The sequence below is a fragment of the Prosopis cineraria genome, unplaced genomic scaffold, assembly GCF_029017545.1.
Source record: "Prosopis cineraria cultivar Desert tree isolate PC_DT_omini unplaced genomic scaffold, ASM2901754v1 PC7, whole genome shotgun sequence".
Taxonomy (NCBI): Eukaryota; Viridiplantae; Streptophyta; class Magnoliopsida; order Fabales; family Fabaceae; genus Prosopis; species Prosopis cineraria.
This window is the reverse complement of record NW_026555338.1, coordinates 19,811,353-19,834,457: the sequence shown is the minus strand read 5'-3', so window position 1 is coordinate 19,834,457 and position 23,105 is coordinate 19,811,353. Positions and strand designations below refer to the sequence as shown.

The 23,105-nt window shown below is 31.1% G+C and overlaps 1 pseudogene; it reads right to left on the bottom strand.

The window, feature by feature from the left end:
* Window positions 1-9,574: 9,574 nt before the first annotated feature.
* Window positions 9,575-20,698, bottom strand: LOC129316898 (uncharacterized; annotated as a pseudogene).
* Between the last annotated feature and the right edge of the window lie 2,407 nt (window positions 20,699-23,105).

Below are 23,105 nucleotides of genomic sequence, written 5' to 3'. Positions count from 1 at the left end.
CTAAATTAAAGTATAATATTGCAATGAATTAAAACATTAACTAACTAATTTAAATAATAATAAAATTAGCTTTTCAAAAATATATTTACTTCCTTAGTAAATTCAATTATTTTCAATGTGATGATATTGAATATGTACCTTATCATATATATGCCGCACAAACAAGTCTTCTATAGTTGCCTACGACTTTGTGTGTATATATATATATATAAGCAATCGACCACAAATCTTAATAATTGAATAAGTTAATAAAGTGTTAGTTTTACCTACTTTTAGCTCAATCCATATAAGATCCTTGAGTTCATGCTCGTACTTTTTCAGGACCATTGTTTGATATGTTTTCATTACCCTATGATCAACATCACGAGATTTGTAACTAATATATCCATAAAAATTGATAGCTTTTGTACAAGTACACTTATAAGTCTACCATCTTCTTTATGTCCTATTTGGTCTGTAATGGAGGGAGCATAAGAAGAGGACCGCGTTATTCTTCAATGAAAGAACGATCAGTTGCCAATAATCCCTATAAAATAGGGTGAGTTATCAGAAGAAATTCACATTTAACAAAAAAATATCAATTGCAAATTGGTCTTTATGAGTGCATATATGGATCCATAAAAATGTCCTTTTTGACTTCACATATTTATTGCTGGAGGTACTGGGATCTTATTTCCAAAGCATCTCCTTTCTCCATCATGTGGTGAGGGTAATCTAAAATTATCACCTTTGCCCAATGTAATACACGAACAATGGAAGTACATGTGATAATACAATCATGCTAGTTGACTGAACTTAATAAGATAATTTTATTCAAGTAAAACATACAGTATAAATAACTCAAATGACGTTGTGGTAAGCTAATGGTATATTATTTAACAATTAAATAACTTTATAATTTAACAGTTAAATTGGTATATTATTGATGACATGAACTTTAATTACTTAGCTTTTATAATTTAAAAAAAATTTAAATTGCGTATTTCACCCTTATATACTTTAATTTTAACTATATTGAAGTTATGTAGAAGAGTCAAGTAGATTTTATTTTTTTAATTAAAGGGCTAAGCACCAATGGCTTGAAGTTACAAGTGAGATCAAACTTGCAATTTTTTACTTACAAGAGAACTTATATATCACTAGGCTATAAGACCATTGTTAGAATGTAAGTAGATGATAGGTTAAGTGTTTAAATAAATTAAAGATGTAATTTTAATATTATTTACTTTCTATATTTGAAAAAAATACTTTTAACTATATATATATATATATATATATTTGTCTCATAGGTTGGCAACATAGATAAATATTGGTATGGATATTGCATGTTATAAAGGTGTGTGAGAGTGGGAGTGTTATATGCATAAGGCTTGAAGTCTATTGATGCCCTCAAAATATACCATCAGGTACATCAAGTTTCATAATCTCCATTTTTGTACATTCTTGTCTTTAAATGTTCAAGACCAGATCACTCTTTGCAAATTGTGAACTTTATAAGTATACTCTTTCTCATTCTTAATATAAGACAAATTTTAAAAGTTTTTTATCTTTAATATAAGGTAGAGTAATTAATAATTTTTTAATTTTATCCCTTGTTTATGTATTATGATTTGAATTTATACAAAACAATTTATTATAGTTAGTAATTGTAAAGAAAAGAAAAACTTGAAAGTTACATATTTTTGTAAATATTTTTAAGGATATAACTATACTATTTTTAATAAACACAAACTTGATTAAATTCATTTTATATTAAGTACTGGAATGAGTATGAACCTTGCTATTAAAATAAAAAAAAAAGAAATTAACTGAAACTAGCACGGGGCTTTTATAGTGCAACGAATAACACTAATAATAATAAAAGAAGATACTGCTTTTGCCTTTGAATAAAAAAAAAGAAGGAAAAATTAATCATTTAGTCTCTATAATTTTGACTCGTTATAATTTAGTCATTATAATTTTAATTTGATTATAATCTATTTCATGAACTTTATCTCTTATAATTTAATCCCCAATCCTCTCATGATGTTCTTCACGTGCTTATCTTATCCACGACCATCACATAACATGCTTGGTTAATGGCCTAAATTCAAACTCCTTAAATCATGGCCTAGTCTAGTCAAGGGATTGGGGAACATCAATCTAAAGTATTCCGAAATTATGTTATTTAAACGAAGCCATGTACAAACTCCTTTTAATAAAAAATATTTGGAAGATATTTTTTCCCTTTTTACATATAAGTTATTAAATAGAATATTTAATACATAGTTTTATATTACTTTTATTTTATTTAATGTTGTTTTATGTTTTTCAAAGAATGTGAAAATATCATATTATCGTGAGGTGAGACTCAATGTTGATGGCTCTATAAAGATGGGGGAGGTAAGTTTGAGTAAGTAGTTAGAGATAACAAGTTTGATTGCATATTTGGTTTCTTTGTTAACATATGTAATTATCTTCCTGTCATTACTGAAGTGATTGGCATCATTTATGGACTCCGATTATATGCTAGGACAGACATTTTCGTAATGTTCAAGCCTTCACTAATTTTGTGGAAGCAGCTTTTAATGATCACTAGAAAATTTGATCACTCGATGCGATTCTGTTCCCCATCCCTTCAGAGACATTATAAGGCTAAATTGTTGTTTTGTTTGTTTGTAGGGATTAAAATGTTTGTTAGAATTTTATTGCAAGAAAAAAGATTGTTAAAAGAAAAAAGGTTGTTAAACTCACGAGTTTAAATAAACTCATGATAGAGATGTAAATTATAAAATATGATCATAATTTAATTTAAATATATTTTAAATATAAATTATTGAAATTAAATCTACTTATATTAATAGATTGTCATATTCAACTTATTTCTGTTGTTTTCTTTTTCATTAATATTAATTTTTGTTTTTGAGTTTTTTTAAACCATACCCTACCGCTTTTATGAAGAAAGTTCTATATAGTGTATACCTAACTTGCTACACTCAATTAAAAATTAATAAGTTTAACAAGTTTAATCAATTATATGTAGTCTGAGTTTATGAGTAAGTTGATATGATTTTGTAAACTAAAAATATAAAATTTATAAATTTAAAAAGTTAACTTGTGAGTTTAATCAAATTTCATTTGATTCAAGGTTATGAGTGAATTGATATGATATAAATTAAAAATATATAAATAATAAATTTAAAAAGTTAATTTAAAAATTTAATAACAAGGTGAAAAGATAAACATGTGCCCCACTTATTTTCCATACAAGTCCATAATTGTTTTGAGTACGTTGTTACCTTTGACCAATTCCATCTTATCGTATTAGCGGTGATGAATGATGAAAGGGGATGTCTCATTGACATGACTAATTTGTAATTTCTTTATGAAAATGAATCTATTATTAATTCAAAACAAGCCAAAAAAAAAAAAGAATGGGGCTAATAAGGCTAAAGTTAAAAAAATTGTTAATTTTAATGAGTTTTAAAATTCTATTTAATTTCTAATAAAAATATTACAAGTGATTTATAAAAAAAAACACAGAAGGATGTAATTAAATAAGCTCTTTAACATCTAATATTATCACATTAAACTCGAGCATTTTCTTGTTTATATATACGATTTAAGCAACAATGAAATACACATAGGAGGCATATAGGAAAAAATTAGCCAAGTATGTTAATTGTTAAGTTGATTACAATTTATTCTGGATCCCAATTAGAGTAAATTTAATACATTTATTAACAATGGAAAATTAGCGTGACCTAAAAGTCGAGAAACTATAAATGATTCATTATATATTATTAAATATTACAGATATAGATTGAGTCACCTAAGACTAAGTCAAAGTCTCAAACACTCGTACTATTTCAAGGTAAAAAAAAAAAAGTATAAAGCAATATATTTATAAGTGTCATTGGGACTAATTAGGAGTATACAATTTACCATTAAAATTAAAATACAAAAACCTTAGATAATTAACCTTACATATTGATAATGCTTGTTTTAAATTAAATTAAAACAAATTCGCCTCAATTCTATTTATAAAGCATATGTCATTAATTTTTTATTTTCCATTACATGTCGATGAGAGAGAAACGTTATTAGAGTATACAATTTAATAGGTTTAGAAACTTATTAAATTTTTAGGGAGTGTTGATAGTTTTAATTTATTTCTTGATTTTGATAAAATATATAAAAAATAATTTATAAATAGGATTGTATTTTTGAATTCATGATTTATCTTCTAATTAACTTTTGATATTAATACTTTTAATTATTTTAAAACTTAAAATCTACTTGTACTTATTTTATTTGAAGAAAATAATTTAAATATATAAAGTTATTTAAATAAGTTTTCTTTTTAAAAATTTGTTGTTTCATTAGTTTTCTACACAAACTAAGAAAATTATTAAATAGCAATTTAGATTGTAGTACTCTTAAGTCTTAATTTAAATACTCTCTTTTTATATAATAATTATAAGGTATAAAAAATAATTGAATGTTTTTTTGAAATTCTAAAATGACCAATATTTAAAAAATATAAAAACTCTAAAAGGCAAAAGCAACGTTCTTTTGTTTTTTTAATCCCCCCAAACAGAGGACATATTTAAGAAAGAGAGGCGCAAAGGGCGCCATTTGGAGGGAGAGAGCCTTTAATTGCGCGAAGTAAACGGCGCTGAAACTGATTGATTTGAAGTAAAAAAAATTCTCATCAATATTTGGTTCCCAAAAATATACTATGCTTTTCTTTTCACAAGCCAAATCATTCTCACTCTTTATTTTAATTATATTTATTTATGAAATACGATGCTTTGCTTAATTTGTTTTTTTGGTTTTGTTTTGTTTTTGCCACATGTTTATTGTCACCAAATTACATCGAATATAGAGAAATCAAATATTGTCCTACTACCAAACTTTTTTTTAAAGTTTTCAGATATTTTTTTATTACAAGCAATTTTATTAGAAGCATTGTTGGTCATTAAATATGGGCACCTTTCTTGGTGAGGATTGAGATTTTAGTTTGTGAGAGGCTAACTCCTTCTATTAATCTCAATCTTATTGGTTACTACCAAAACACCATTAGTTATTTAGTATGTGTTTTGATTAAAAAATTTATAACTAAAGTTAGGATTTAACTGAAGTTAGCAAATTAATATTAGGAAAAAAGTTAGTGAATGTAACGTGATTTATATTTGAATATTTTTTTTAAAAGTCAGTTGGATAAACTGAATTTTATTTGAATAATTTGATTTAAAAGTCAATTGAAAAGTATAATAACAAAAATGAACATAAGTTTTGTTATATATTTTTGTGACTAATTTGATTTTTTCAAGAAAAAAATATGAAACTTAAAAAACCATTTTTTTTACCAACTAAAAGAACCATATATTACAAATATAAAAGATATTGATAAGTTAAAAATCTTAATTTTTAAAAAATAGAGAATTAAATGATAAAATTTAAAATACTCAATTACGAAAAGTTGAAATAAATTTATCAATTTAAATAAATATGATATATATTTTTTAGCAAATAAAATATTAACTTATAAAATAAAAATAAAACATATTCAGAACATTATAAAATTATAATGTTATATTATGATATTTTTGTTATGATTTTTATTTATTTGTTCTAGATATTTTAGATTCTTTTTTATCTTCATAAATTTCACATATATTCCAAATATTTTATATTTTAAATTCTAAATTTTATAAAATATAGAATTTTTTTTATAAAATTGATTGATATTTTATTTGTTGGATCATTATATTTATATACTATAATTATAATTATCTTATAATATTATAATTTGGAATAGAATATTTAAAAATGGATAAATTATTATAATATTATAATTATAATTATATTATAATATATTTATATTTATAATTATTCCTCCTCGGTCATGCCCTTCTTCCTTGAACCGCAGAACTGGCAAGACGACACCAGAAGAAGCAAACGGAGCAGTAATGCTCAAAACACAGCTGAAACGACAGGGCAGTCAGGTGACCACCACACACAAGCTCCTGAGAGAGGGGGAAGATGAAGAAGAAAAAGAGTTGGAGTTGTGAATAGCATGATTATGAGAAAGGCATTTAAGCTTACCATGGAGAAGCTCTCAACTCTTGACAGTGAGCAACATAGATCATGGTAGGTGAGCAACACAGTTGACAGAAGACCTTTTTAGATGGCAATAGTGGTGAGCACAATGGACAATCAGAGTGGCAGCATGGAGAAAGAGGTGAAGAGCTTCAAGCAGAGCAAAAAGATGAGAGGGGATTGGGAGTGTGCGCACTACATAGATAGCTTGGAGGGAGAAGACATGCGTAGATAGCCTGGAGAGAGAAAATGTCCACCCTTTTTCCAACTTCAACAATAACGCTCGTTTAGAGGCCGCCACTAGGGCTGTGCATAAAAACTTTAAACTCAATCTGTTTGGTCCGATTCGGTGTGACCTAATCCTAAAAAATTCAACCCGAATAAAAGACTGGACTGAACGGGTCAGACTGCACATATGGGTCAGACCAGACTAGAGACTGCTCTTTCGGACCAATCAGTCTCGCCCGGTCCAGGTTATTTTTTTAATATTAAATATTAAATAATTATATTATTTACAAAAAAAAAAGATTTTACTTAGTTGAGCCCAGTAACAGTACCCTCACACCTCACGTGCATGCTTCAGACTCGGTCTCTGAACTCTGAAGTTTGATAGCCTCATTTGTCATTTCTCCATTTCTCCATATCGCATGAAAATATGATTATAGGGTAATTTAAACAAAAATAAAATACAAGAGACAAAAAAATGAAAATCTTACATTTATAATTAACACAAATCTCTAACTAGCTCTTTGACACTTGCAAGAATAAAAAAAACAATAGTAATATTTACAGGTATTGAATAGTATGACACCTTTTTTGTATTTCATATAATACGCGAGAAAGATGATTATTTATACTCTAAAAAACTAAAAGAAACATAATTAATCTCATAACAAGGATCATGTGCAATTAAATAGTGTTTACTTTGAAACTCAAACGGTAGTAAGCTTATGATATCGATACAAGTGAATAGGAAAGGAGATATGAGGGCCTTTTTTTTGGAGAAAGTTGGATTCAAGAAACTGGACTGATCCAGTAACTCGGTGGACCAAGTCTAACCCGGTCCAGGTCCCGGGTCCAACAAGACTAGACTAGTCTTTGGACTGAAAATTCTAACCTGGTCTCCATTCAGACTAGACTTCGGGTTGACATCCAACCTGGTCCAGTCCGATATTTGTGCAGCCCTAGCCGCCACTCATTCACTCTTTTTTTTTTTCCAAATAAGATTTTAAGGGTGTTGAACATGACAACCTAGGTTTTTGAAAAGTTATCTAAACACACTCTTATTTTTTAAGTTTAAGATTTTGATTGCAGTGACACATTTTATAAAACAAATTATTTACCTAAATTTGATCTTTGTCTTGTTCCTTATTTTTCTTCCTCCAATTGTCTCCTAAGGTCTTCTATAAAACAGCGTCCATTTTTAAAATTTTCAATATAGATAATATATTAATTTAAGGCGTGTTAATGGTCAAATATGAATCAATTAACAATTCTAGATGTTTTGTTCTTGATTTGTCAGTATATAAATTATTTTAGAAAGCTATAAATGCTAAACTTATTATATGCATGTGGGTAGATACTGCATAAAAATTTTCGGGTAAAAGGAAAGTTAATTCTCTGATTTTTTAAGTTTTAATTTAATTATAACTCAATTCTTAAACTTTAACTCATTGTTACTTTGTTTTTACAGTTTTAACTTAATTATAATTTAGTCCATAAATTTTGATTATTGCAGCTTGTTTTAACCAATTAAAATACTGCTCCTTATATTTTTAGAAAATAGAATTATAATGATTATAATTATGATAAAATTTAGGACTAATATTTTAAACTACTAAACCCTTTTAATCTTTATAAAAATTATAAAAATTAAAATTTTAAAATACTTTTAATCTTTATACTTTTATTTTTTAATATCATAGACTAATATTTAAATGGCTAAAACTATAAGCATTGAATTGCAAAAGTCAAAATTTAATAATTGAGTTACAATTGAGTAAAAACTATAAGAACTGAGTTATAAGTTAAAATTTAAGGATTAAGTTATAACTGAATCAAAACTATAAATATCAAATAATTAATTTTCTCAATTTTTAGGGTAAAAAAGAAAATTACCCTTAAACTTTTGATCAAGTAGCATCACATACCCTAAACTTGTTTATATACAAATTAATCTCTCAATTTTTAAAACAGTGCAATCTAGTCCCAACCAATAACAAGTTAATTTTGACCGTTTGTTAACCAAAAAATGACATAAAAAGATCTTAAAAATTATAAAAAATGACCAAGAAATTACAATAAAGAACTAAAATATTACAAATAAGGACTGAAAAAATTATATTTTTTATTATTTTCTATAATTTTTTAAGTTTTTTTTAACTAATAATTAAAGTTAACTTTTGTCAATAGTAGAGGTTAGATAGCACCGTTTTCAAAAATTTAGGAGTTAATTTGTACAATAACACAAAATTTTAACCCTTATGATTTTTTGATTAAGAAATATTACATTATTATGAACAAATTATAAGATCTAGATATACATGTATATACATATACATACACACATACGTATTAATTATATTTTTGTATGAAACTAATGATTAAAAGACTGTTTTTATTTACCGTATTTTGTTATCTAAAAAGTATTATAAGAAGCCTAAAATAAAACGGAAAAAATAAAATTTGAATGACATGTATTTTTTTTTTCAGCTTGAAAAAAATATGTATGTATATATCTCATAACCTTTCCAATATTAAAATAGTATTGAAACAAAAATAGAAGACACCCAAGCAATATTTTTCATACATCTCTAGAAATTAAATTCTGAAATAATGTTTAAAAAATTCAGATCATTACCATTTGTGTCATACTCATTTAGTTGTAAGATCTCAATTTTTGTTTTATCTCACATTTTTTTTTTTTATCTCAAACCACCCCTAGTGATTACAAATACAAATTGTTAAAAGGAGGGATATTTAATTTTAAGAAAACACAGGTATTTTTTACAAATAACTAAATTTCCTTAATCTATATATGTTAGTTACCTAGCACATATATTTTAAGACCGGACGGAGTATCTTTTGAACATACTGAATAAGTCGATATCCAATGCCATTTTATATTTCATTCCACTGTATTAATTTTATATCTAATTTTTAGCAAAATTTTTTTTCCTTCTTTAATGCTCAACTGTTCAGATCAAATTTCATAAAATAATAATCAATATCTCGCTGCCAAAAAAAAATATTTACATACTCCATCTACTTTTTAAATATAGGGAAAAAATAATTAATTCACAAAGTTTAAGAAAATTAATTAAGTATAATAATTATGTTTGAAATTAAAAAATTTAGACTAGATTATCCTTATAATTAATGAAATAAATTTTTGTAGTAAAAATAAATATTGACAAAGGACAAATTGAAAAAAAATGTAATAAATATTTTTTGAAATTTATAATTTTACTTATAAATAAAAACATACTAACTAGCAGTGAAGTTCCTTATTTTCTATTTCTTCTTGGTCCTTATCAGTTTCAAACTCTTGCCTTCAGACTTTTTAGCCATCTTGACGACACTTGCCATGCCTTTCCTTGCCGCAGCTTGGAGCTGTGGCCTACGACTTATCATCTTCCGATCAAGTGGCCAATATGCATAAGGCTTCATCTTCTCCTTTCTCTTCACTTCCCCACTTGCTTTCTTGCTGCCATATTCCCACCGCCCACACTCTATAATGTTTTTCTGCGCTTCTCCTTCACTCTACTTCCACACTTGCCAGACAAGTGACTCTCAGCTTCTTCACTCATAGCAGCATCATCAAAATCAAGCTCATCAGGTTTTCTCTTCCTCCAATCCCCTTCCTCACGAATAATCAGGCGTCCTTCAGAATCTACTTCAACTTCTTCATCATCTAACATTGACTTTCTTTTGTGATGCTCGGATGATTTAAGAGCTGAAATCGTTTTTTGCCTGTCAAGCAAATCAAGTGGCTCTTCGTCTGATTGGTCAGGCAAGTGCTCAAGCAAATTCTTCTTGTATCTGATCTTTGACCAAGGTAGAATACAATAACAATGTTAAAATCCATTTCGATAGTGAACCACTCAAGATAAGGCACAAGAACAATCTCATTTTGCTAGGCCAGGTTCTATATTACTCATGGTTATCTGTTGGGCAAAATGAATCAAAATGTTTAACATCACATTATTTATCCACAAGAACTAAAACCACTAAGATTGCAATTATCACTTATTTAACATCACATAATTTATCCACAAGGCAGTCAATAGAAGACTCATTAGATTTAATACTACAGCTCAATATGAAGACGCTGCTAATTTACTGCACGAGAAAGACTTGTCCCCTCTGGAAATGGTATTCGCGTTCAAGTATTCTGCATCAGTTCCTCCACTTTCTTCATCATCAAAATCAGAAAAAAATTTGTATGGTTCCACATGCTTTGCCTGAGGTTAGGAGTCATATTGATCATCATCAATAACAACAACAACAATAAAGAATTGCATTGATCAGATGCAGATTAAAACAGGTTAATTATTTTAATATCCAACATGACACAACAAACACTAAAAAAATGATGAGCGTTTCAAAGGTGGTCTGGTATTAAAAATCACAAGACCAATCGCAAAATGGCAATACTTCATTACTAATGAGTTTACTCGTCTATCAAGAAGCTAGCTTGCTAATCGCATTAGGCATCGCAAGCTCTCTTGTTTATCAATCAAGATAAAATTAATTTCATGTCAAGTTGCATAAATTTAAGAGGACTGCAAATCAACATATTTGAGTGGGAAGGTAGTTTTGAAACAAGTGTCCTTGCCAGTAAAACCTATTTATAAATGTAAATAATCACAATATTAACCTGGATGTAGGTGCTTTTGAAAGACAAGATCTAGTTTCCTCAGTTTTAACACCTCCTTTCCTTTCTTTTTGCTCTTTGATCTGCATTAAAAACAAGATTACACATCTGACTGAGTGCTGATGAGAAATTTTATCATATGATGCTGTTCAACAGACCTTGCATATGCAGGTAAGAATTCTCATATGGTCTTCAGGCATGACAGCCTTAACCGCCTCCAGTCCACATTTCCTAACAAGCATTTCCAAAAGAAGCTTTGCCTGGAAAAAAAATTGAATCTCATCACAACATTATAATATGAACAAGAAGCAAAAGAAACAGAAAAACAGCAGCCACCAGCAACAGGTCAATGAAACTGCATTAAATGAAACATTACCACAGGATAGCCAAACACCAACTTTCGCTCTAAAATGATTCTTGGTGTAATCTTGCCACTTCATCAAACCTTCCACCATGCTCTTCAGATGCGATTGCAACCATTCTGTTTGCAATTTAGCCACTAACACCTTTAATAATCCTAAATTGGCCTGCAGCAAGATTCGACACCGGTTTACTTGATTTTGGAGCTTAAAGCAATTACATTGGTTCATTTGGCATAGCATGTAACATAGAACAGAAGAAAAGGAAGCAAACCTTTATAATCTCTCTGTTTTGTCTCTGAAGTAGGAGCAAAGTAGATGGAAGCAAATTGGAAGTAGTTGAAATAAGATCAGAAAACTCATAGCAAACACGAGCTAAACCTTTAGCTGCTGCACTAATCATATGTGGAGTTTCACTGACCAGGCCACTGGCAATCTGAGCCCAAGAAAAAGAACAGAATCAAATATTATATATGGTCAACCTAGAAAATACACAGCTCATGTATAGTGGTTTAAGAATTAGATTACATTAAATCACATCCAATCAAGGCAGATTTATATCAACTATTATACATTAATTTATCAATAATTTAGTGAAGAATTGAAAATCTATATTTACCATATTGAAAATCTGAAATAAATTTTCTCTATTCCCGCCTCTCTCTTCATCTCCAATTGCATGACCAATTTTAACGAGAATGACATAAGCCCTATTCCTAGTTTTTTTATTAGCCAGCAGAAATAATATATATTTCAAAGTTAACAACTCAGCAAACTTGTCAAGTCAACTCAAAACAAATTGGCAGAAGTGATGTCTGTGTGAGATGACTAACCAACATACAGGCATCACACAATAAACATGACCAGCTACAGTATAAGTGTCATTGCAGAAATAAGAGAATACAATAAAGCAATGTTTTTTACGCTCCAGCAAATATAATAAAATGCCTAGCAAATCAAATACATCTATAACTCTAACCCATGGAACTTTTGAAGAACAATATAAGCAATGAAAAAAGAATCATGTGATGTATTTCTAAGGAAGAATGCCAGCACAGATTTAACAGAAAGGACAAAAAAAGGGGGAGTGTTGGGGAAAATAGAATACAAAGAGAGAAAATTCGTCTGAATTCATTCTTAAGAGATTCCATATGTCATAGGCTAACTATATAGTGGCTTGTAACCGAGGATAAACTCGGACAACAACCAATGGACTGGGACTCCCCTACTGATGGGCCTTGGTGGACATATGAAATATTCTAACACTTCCTTTTCAAATTCACCCCTGAGATCTTTGATCTTTCACTACTTTCTTCTCCAGAGAAATGATGGAAAAAAATAGAAAGCAAGGGGAAATAGCTAGTTTGAATTCCTTCTCAAAAGATTTCATACATCAAAGGCTCACCAATCACCATATGGTGGCTCATAACCAAGGATAAATCAGACTATAACTAATGGATTGTGCCTCAGATAATGATGAGCCTTGTACATACATGATACTCAGAAACATAGACTTTGATTTGGATAACCAAGAGAAAAACACTTAACCCCAACTTTAGAAAAACACAAAACCAAAATACACACAAAATGCACAGGCTCTAGACATGTCTGCGCCAGCAAATATCCATCGCTAAGCTTACAAAAAGCATTGCATACTGAACCAACAAGCCCCCTCCCCAAAAAGGGAGAATCTAAATTTTATGGTGCTGTTCCTATGCCCATAAAAAATCCTTGGCAGGGCTAGCAAAAGCCGAAAGACACTGCATACTAAACCATATATTATATTTTTACAATTGACAAATTAAAATGAAAAGAGCATTAAATAAAAGTACTAGAAGAAAATTTTTCCCACAAATAAACCAAATTACCTCCTTAAGAGCAAGTAATATTTCTGTAAGGAAAGAAGAAATAATTTCACGCCACCTTTGCTCCAGACTATCCTGTTGCAGTGCATAATTTCAAATACATTACACTTGCAATATAAATATAGCAATATTCTACACATCAGATGCATCATGTAAAGAACAAGGTAGTTTAGAACATGGAAGCAAGACCAATAACCATAAGTACCTTGGAGACATGGACTATTAGGAAGTAAAGGCAATTTATTCTATGGTGTTTGGAGGAATTATGACAATAAGGCAGAACTTCAACCATAAGAGCAAGCAGCTCCTCCAACTTTGACGGGATAAAATCATTTGAATCCTGTTGAGAAAATCCATAAACAAACAAGTTACTAGCTTGACACTAGCTAAGCAGCAAAAACACCAAATATTAATTTGGCATTCTGGTTCTCCAGGAAACATAATGCACATTAACGGAATGACATTTTTCATTATGCTTCAACAACCAAGTTCAGACCAGGAAACTAGTAATTGAACACTCTGCATCTATTGAATAATTGAGGCAGGGAAGTTGCTTGGTGAACACTAGTTAAGATGAAAGGCTATATGATGCTGAACATATTTTAAACTATTACATGAATCAGATGAACAACTAAAGAAAATACCCTGAGAATGATTGAAAGTACTCTGTATCCCTTCTTCTGTATAACACCTTCAGCATCCTGGAAATAATGATTCCTCATACTCAACATAACTTTTCATCACAAAAAAGGAAGCTTAGGGGATTTATGCAAAGAACAAAGGATTATATATATCTCCTTCAAACATATAATGTTGGCTTTATTGCAACATATAGTAGATCAATCTCCTTAGGTTGTAAACCAGGCAACAGGGAAACTGCCACGTCAACGAGTTGTGCCCTGGGATTAAAAAAAAATAGAGAAAGAAATAAAATGATTACTGTCAACTATATGCAGACACCCACCATGATCATATGACACCTAAGTAAAATTCATGACACAACAATCTAAGGCTGAAATAAACAAGTGGCGAGATGACAGTGAACACCTGGCAACTGATAGCAACACATCATTTGATGACTCATCAACCTGCATGGAATTGGTGTTACCTGCTCTATTGGCTTGTTGTGTGACTTCTAAAAGCTCACGCATTGTCCTTTTGAAGAGCTTGGATGTCACTTCTCCCTTTGATATGGAAGCAATCTCCCTGATTGTGTGCTGTAAACAGAACAAAATCATTTAGGAACATCTTAGAGTAAATAAAGGCAACCAGGTGCAAATCCAAACCACAGTGAAAAGGGAAAAAAACTTACTGAAACAATTTGCATAAAACAGCTCTATTTATTTTATTCAGGTGGAATGATTAAACACATAGAAGAGATAAGAGAAATTAAACCTAATCAAATCACCTAAATCCCTCTTATAATCTCAGAGCATTAAAAACAAATAAATACACAAGATAATTATATCTGATCTAACAAATGAAAAATAGGTTTTCCTAGGTTTGGGCTTTGTAAGTGGCCGCAAGACCACTTCCAACACTTACAAACAAGTGAGAGAATCTAGTACGATTGTGAACAATGCGAACCATAAGAAATGTCAAGAACTACATCAACACGAAAACATTCTAATTTTGAATAAACCAACTTGAGAAAGAAAAATCTCCAAATAATACATTAGCAGTGAAAGACCATATATTGTAATTCGGTATAAACTTTAGACTTTGAAAGGCCTAAACTTGGAAAAGGAAGAGGTTAAATGTGTGACCTGAAACTGTCTTGAGCATTCGGACTTATCTATGATTAGTAATGATCTCAGTCCTAACGTTACAGTCATAATGTGGTGATTTAGAGTTTAGTACTGATTTTAGAGTAGTTACCTTTTTGTGGAAAACTAAAAGCCAATACAACAAGAAGAAGTTATTCAAGCAAACTATGCCTACATGTTCACACTGATCAACTCAATGCAAGCCTTAATTTTTTTTTTGGCCTGAAATGCAAGCCTCAATTGACCACCTAGCCACATGGAAGCAAGCTTAGACAATGCTGTGAATTTACATTCCCACAAACATCAAATGATATGACAATCATTGTTTCAGCATCTGTGATGATGCATCCCTCAGTGTTACCCCAACTACTGCAATGGGAACTAGGAATCAAGTGACACAACAAGTTTAAAGACAATATGCACTTTATGGGCAGTGGATGGCAAAATCTGTCAGAATTCAGTCCTAGAACTAGAACGTAATCTATAACATGTCATAAATAGTAATAACAGTATGAATGCCACGGATGCAGGTAACACATGCATATAACCATTACAAGGCAGAGACCAGTATGATATAAAATCCCACATTAATCTCATCAATCTTAAAATCTGTCAGAATTCAGTCCTAGAACTAGAACGTAATCTATAACATGTCATAGATAGTAATAACGGTATGAATGCCACGGATGCAGGTAACACATGCATATAACCATTACAAGGCAGAGACTTGTATGATATAAAATCCCATATTAATCTCATCAATCTTAAAATATTTTTAAATCAGATCAGCCAGAAGGATTTTTCAGCAGTAAAGCATTAAAAGAACTACTTCTGACCGATTTAACTCAAGTACCCGCAAACAACCTCCATCATCTTTTGTAGACTTCAAAACACATGACAAAACACTTAAAAGTTGCCCAGCAGAAGACTTTAGCACATTCAAATTCCTTGTTGCAAGCTCTTTGTATAATGGACCAAACCAGGCTCACTGGCCATATCTCCACTTACATATTGCTCGTCAACTTTTTCATTCACAATTTTCTTGTTTTTCTGAATAAGAAGCTGCAAACTTGAGCATATTATTCCTCGAATGTCAGGTTCTTTTTGAAGCGTGATACATAAAGTGCTTTTTAGATGGACCAAATCCATGAAACATTCAGCATTGTCCAAAGGATAGTTGCAAAATGAAGGCAGCAAAGACCACAAAGAGTATGCAAGAGCATCCGCATTCCTTGATGACACAATCAGCCCTTGTAGGTCAAACTGCAGAACGTAAAAAGTAAGAAACGGATTGTTCTAAAGAATAATAAAGCAACTCATCAATAATATTTCATACCTGTTTAGACCTCTCCTTTAAATTATCAATCATTTTCAAAATTTCCTCTTTAAAAAAGTTTAGACGTGCACCTACAGTATAATGTTTTAGAATTGGAAATAGCCAAATATTTGCATTTGATAAGTCATCTGCTTCCAAATTCAAAGGTAGAAGAGAAAGAAAAGTTTCCAGTCCCATTGCAACAAGAGCAGAACCAAGGCACTCGTGCAACTGCATGTTTTAGAATATTGAATATCCGTCTGCAATACATTAAAAACTAAAAATTATATAAATGATCGAGCTTTTACCCCAATCCTACACTACAAATCAAACTGTCAACGGAATCTAATCTAATGAGAAATGAAAGAAAATAAAGGTGCTCCCAATGTCTTTAATAACCAGATTATAGAGCATGATAAACTTAGATCAGCAGCACTAAAACTATATTTTTTCATTTGCTAAATTTTTGAAAACATCAAATCTAACAACAGTACACAACATCAATCCAAATATCACATGCCAAAAGCTAGATCTGCCACCTCATTAGGGGCTCTCAAAATTACCAAGACATGTTACTTTCTTCTGAACTTCAAGATTGAAGTACAATTTAAAACAATGTTCAACTTTTTTAACCGTTCAAAATTGAGATATTTGGTCTACATTTAATATGTAATTGGAAATTAGAAATAGACAATAGAACATGTATTTTGGATCTCAGCATAAAATACATAACTATCAAGAATGTGTTATATAAATGTAATAAGAGGAAGTTTGTTGGGAAAGTCAGTAAAGGAGTTAAAAGGCTGTTAGGAATGTCAGTAAGCCAACATATCACGGCCTTGGAACTCCCCAGTTCTTGAACCGTGCCGGCCTTAGCGTGATCAACCTCTTGATCTTTGCTAAGTCAGCCGAACCCTCAGGATGTAGGCAAAGAAACTAGGAAACTTGAACACAAGAGCGAAGAGAGCTTGGATGAGAGAACTTGAGAGCTTGAAACTTTGATTACTTTCCTTGTTGTTTACAAATGAGGGGTTGTGGGGGTATTTATAGGCCTTCCCCTTTCTCTAGAAAATTCCCACCTCCTTAATGGACGGTGGAGATTAATCTAATCCAACGGTTTACATTCATCCTCTAGAGTGTTCCATAGAAATATCTACAACAAATATCTATATACTTTACAAGGATATTTCTAGACTAATATTTAAAATGTGTGTGGAATGTTCTAGAACATTCTAAAATATCCTAGAATATTTTAGACATCTCCATATTCCTCCATAAGTTTCTAGAACCTTCTAGAAACTTCTAAATTTTCCCAGATATTTCTAGATTGTTCTACACACCATACTGGATCCTTCTTGAAAGCTCTGGAATTCTCTCCAAAAATTTCACAACCTGGCAGGTTCTCTTATATCTAAAGAGAAGTTGTGACAAACAGCTATATATATATATATATATATAAGGTGTAAGGGTCATTGCAATCAACATGGTGTGGTGTGGACTAATAGACTAGTTTTCCTTTATCTCATCTCTCTCTGCTCTTTCTCTCACGTTCCCTCTCAGATTCTCTTGCTTTCTTTCTTTCCTACCTCCATTGTATATCAGAATGCAAGAGTAACAATAAACGAGTGATGTTTCCAATAAGGATCTGTTGGGGGACGTCTACTTTGGGCTTGAGCCCATTACTCTTATGGGCTTAACCTATTTTCTACTTAGGGTTTAAACTATTTTATTTCCTTTTTTTCTGTTATTATTATCAACAGATATTAAGGAATAAAATCATATTAGAATCTGATCTTATTTGATTCGATGTAACCTTAATTTTAGCTATATGTACATTCTCTAGTCATCGAATAAAACTGAACCAGAGTATTATTCAAACTCCAATGATTTCAGGATCCCTTAGTAAAACATATGCAAACAAGGTGCAATGAATGATACACATTGTGTGATCTCTAAGTTGAACCAGACATGCCAAAAAAAAAAACAAGAAGAAGAAGCAAATATGTCATATCAAAATTTCAACTTGCGTCAGGATTATTGAATCCAAATAAAATGTATTATTATAAAAAATAGAAAGACCTGTTTCCTAAATGGAAAATCTTCATCAGGGAGCTTCTGAAAATTAGCTAAGTTTTTAACTAGTCCCGTCATAAAATAAGTGGAATAATTTCCTGTATTGACAAAATTAGTCACAACAAAAGTCAGCAACAACGCGCGCATATCGTACTATAATTTGAAGCTTGAGAGATGAGATTATGAAGAAACAGAAACTATTCAATGAAAATATCCCAAACAGGGAGTTAGATAATTAATCGCTTCAATGTAGGTTAGTAGCCAACTTGTATGCACCACGATTTGAGAAATAACACTTCTACCTCTGCAGTTTAATGACAAGCAAAATTTATATGGATGAATGTTGTGAAGTAGAAAAAGACTAGATAGCAATCTTAGTACCCAATTTGCGAAACATAGCTGAAACAACTTCAAATACTCTGTCCCAGACAGCATCAAAATGATAATCAAGCAGGCTTTCAATAGTTGTACAAACTTTTTCAATGATGGTAGGACCAGACCTCCTGATGGAGTGTCTGCATTCATAGATATCTGATCAACTCCCTGTTTAATCAAACTTTCATCCATACAAGAATGTATCAAACTCTTGAATGAACCAGTAGCTGCATGTATGGCCTCTTCATGTTCTGATGACAAAATATCTGTACATTTTAAAGAAAGAAGCATGCTTTAATAATTAATTTGTAAAAGAAGTTGAACATATAAAGACACACAATAGAGTTCATGGAATTGAATTCTGCTAACAAAAACATCATCTGAACTTCACCAGTCAAAGTGCATCCAGAATCTTACCTTTGAGAGCATTAAAGACAAGAGGCAGCTGGATAACACACATTTGCCTATTAAGAGTAAAAACTTTATTCATTCCAACGTCTAGCAAACGAGATGTAAACGCCATTACATCTCCAGATATCTCATTTGTTGATATAGAAAGAGCCAATGAATTTAGTAATTCAAGTAATGCTTCAGGGGAAGCCTCTGATGCTGGGTAGAGACAGAGAAAACTCAAACCATCAGTTATGCGCCTAGTGACAAGGGGTTGATGTAGATCCAAGAGAGTTTTGAAGTACTTAAGAATGCAAGTCTTGCACTTCAGTGACATAAGAGGAAGGCATTCTTTCAAAGCATCAAGAATATATAGAACCTGCTGAGCTCCCTTTGGTCCTTCACCAGAACGTGCATTTGCTCCGCCAGCAACCAGCAGAAACCTCTCAAATATGCTTGTAATTCCTTCACTAGCAGATACCAGCAATGGTGATTTTTGGAAGCTCAGTAACACATCACGAAGACACAAATGTGATTGCCTTCTAACCTGTATATAGATCCAATTAGCACACAATATCAAAGGGCATGCGTTGTTTTCCCAGTCAGTGAACTTTGTCCGTAGTCAACAGTTAAGGCAACTGAGACAGAGACTAATTATAATTGAGGAAGTCATGGAAGCTTCCTAACATAATTAGATCCTCTCTAGCATCTGTCTTGCTCTGTTATTTAGCATTGTTATACATATATAGTGTTAAAAGTATGAAACCACCTAGAGTCATGGGATCAAATTAAAGAGGGCCGTAAGTCCCAAGTAAATATCAACTGTCTTCGGCTATAAACGTGAAAATTATGCGCCGTTGACGATGAAAAAACGTGACATTAACATTCAAAATTTATCAAATTCGGGTTTCTGATTATTGCTTTTTAACCAAATAAATTTGAAGATTAAACGCTAAGAAGGCTCGAACCCAGTGAATGTGAGTTTGTACTAGCATATCATTAAGTCAGTTTCAAGGTAGAGTGGCTAGGAATCCCACTGCTACAGAGAATTTAGGTAATGATGAACAAGTTACAGAATTTGTTTTGCATAGTACCTTTGGTCGCGAATCTATGACGAACCCCAACAAGACACTGAACAGCTGAGACGCATCAAACCACATGAGACTATCCCTGTGTCTCAACAGATGCGAGACGCATTTTAATCCGGCAATAACAGAAGTCTCCGCCATCGAAGGAGACCGGAGAACTTGCACCAGAAGATGCGACAAAAAGTCCCTTTTCTTCTTCAATATTGCAATGGGTACACAGGTAATGACGTTGGAAAGAACTGTGAGCAGCGCGTCCACGAGGTTGTTAGGGGCCTCGGGTTCAGAACAGAGGCGGTCGAGGGAAGAACATGCGGCACCAAAGTAGGCAACATATGTGGAAGGGAGATTCTGTTCTTTGAACTCCTGGGACATGGCGCAGATAACAGCGCAGAGATGCTGATGACTTCCGTCGGTGGAATTGCCGAAGCGAGAAAGAATGGAACTGCAGAAATCCCCATTTTCTTCGTCTAGGGACAAGCAAGGGTCTTCTAGTTCGATGCCTTCCATGGCTCCAGAGCTAGCACTGAGTGCGAAAAACCTAATTACTTGCGCGCGAGACGGGCCAAGGTTTTTCGAAGACTCAAGAAAGGATGTAAGATTATGAACCCTTGGTAAAGATCTTGATAATGGTGGAATTATTTCATTCGACCTCATAAGCTGTACAAAGATGAGCATATATACACGAAGAATTGTTAGCAAAACTATCGCACGTAATCCGCCTATAATATCTCCGTAATCGTACAATATTTACATTCAAAATGATTGATTTGGGAATCCCTATAGTATTTACTTGCATGCAAGTCCAAGTCCAACACGTAGTTACCCATTACGTACGGGCCCATCATGCATGCATTCTTTCACTCTCCCTTATGATGGCGTGTGAATTTCTGCAACACCCAACTTGCAAGCTAGATCATGATGGCGTTCTCTATTTAGAGCCTTCGTGAATATGGCCGCAGCTTGGTGCTTTGTCCAGATTTTTCGTGGGGCTATGTCCTTAAATTGTATGCGTTCACGAATGGCGACGTGCTTAGTCCGTTCATGAAAGAAAGGATTAACTGCAATGTGAAGTGCAGCCTGATTGTCGCACTAAAGTGCAGTGGCTCCGGAAGAGCGAATTTCCAGTTCACGGTGCTTGGCCATTGCACGATTTTTTGCCTCCCACGCGGACGACTTAGACGCTGGTAATTTTATATATTTTTATTTTTTAATTTAAACTTTTATATATTTATTTAAAACTAATTGAATTTACTCAGATATTATTTGATTTTATTAGCCCAATCTTCAATCTTAAAATTTTAACTAATTAAATCTTAAATTTTAAAATATAAATAATATATTTAATATTTTTACACATTTATTATTTTATTTTATTTTATTTATACATATTTTTTAAATTTAATTTAAAAGATATTAATAAAAATTATTTTAAATAAAAATAATATGAGCATATTTAAAGATTACTTATTAATTTTGTTATACCTATTTTGAGCCTTTTAATATAATTTTTAATTAAAGTTATTTAAGATAGTTTTATCATGTTATTAAATTATTAGGTTTTACCTTTTTGAGAGACGTACAACTTTTTAGGACGGAGCTGAGGACGCACGAATATACGAGAGGGGGAAAGAAAGAGTCGGCGGCGCATAAAATTGGCAAGGATCAGAAGCAATAGCTTCGTCTTTTTTATTTTCTTCATTCCGTGAGCAATGTTCAGTTGGGTTCGGGTAAATTAAGTTTGATTAAAATTATTAACTCTATATATAAATAGAGTTAAAAATTTTAAAAGTCAGATTTGTTTAAGTCGGACTCAATTTAAGTCGAGCTTATTTAAATTAAATTTAATATATTATATCCTTTTAAAAAAAATCATATAGCCAAGTTTAACCTTAATTTTTTTGGGCGGGTTTAGGCTGGCCTGTCCAACTTGGTTCAAATTAACAGCTCTATTTCTAATGTTTTCATACAGTGTTGTTCAATTTTTAGTTCTATGAAAAGATAATTTTTTGATGTGATCAATCACAAATCATAATCTTAATTTTAATCAAAATCTTTTATATTTAAAGAAGATTTTATTTTAATTTTATTCCAATTTACTCTCCTTCTTTCTACCTTTGAATTTTATGCTTTACTTGCTATTACTAATTAAAGTAGTTTTATTGCATAATTTTTGGGTTATATGTTTTATATAAGGTTTAGCTTATTATAATTGATTGATATAGTATCACAAGAGAAATTTGGCCTTGCTTAAATGATTACTTATGCTTTATTTCTGGTATGACTAACTTAAAATAGTTGTTAGATTGTGGGTTAAGAGATATCTTAATTAATTCATAACTTATTTTCTTGTTTAATTCTTGAATGATAATTTAAAAAATATATAATAAAACTAAAATAATAAAGTTAAATAAATTTAATTTATTTTGTAGACAATGAAGATTAAATATAGATAATTAGATTGTGATTGATTGCGCTACTTGTACTTCGTAATTTTCTCAATTGAACTTTACTTATTTAATTTTAATTTGGTTTGTTTTTAAAATTAATTTCATCATAAAAAAATCCCCCCACTATTTATTTTTTTATAATCATAATTCAAGTGGTTAATCCATTGACTTTTAAAGAAATGACTTGTAATGACCCAAAATTTTAAATTAAATATTTTTTTAATTAATACTTTTATTTAAATTAGTTTTATAAAAAGTGGAGAGTGATAGTTTAGTGAAATTTACTTTAGTAACTTTTTAAAGGTTCAGAGTTTGATTTTTATTGAATAAAAGTTTGATTTTATTTTATTTTAAGTTATAGAAAATTTTGGGCTCATTTTTGTAATTTTTTGTGTGTCATATCTTATAGTTTTCCCAATTTTTCTTTTTGGTCAGAATTTTTATTCTTCCTACGCGAGGCAGATCAC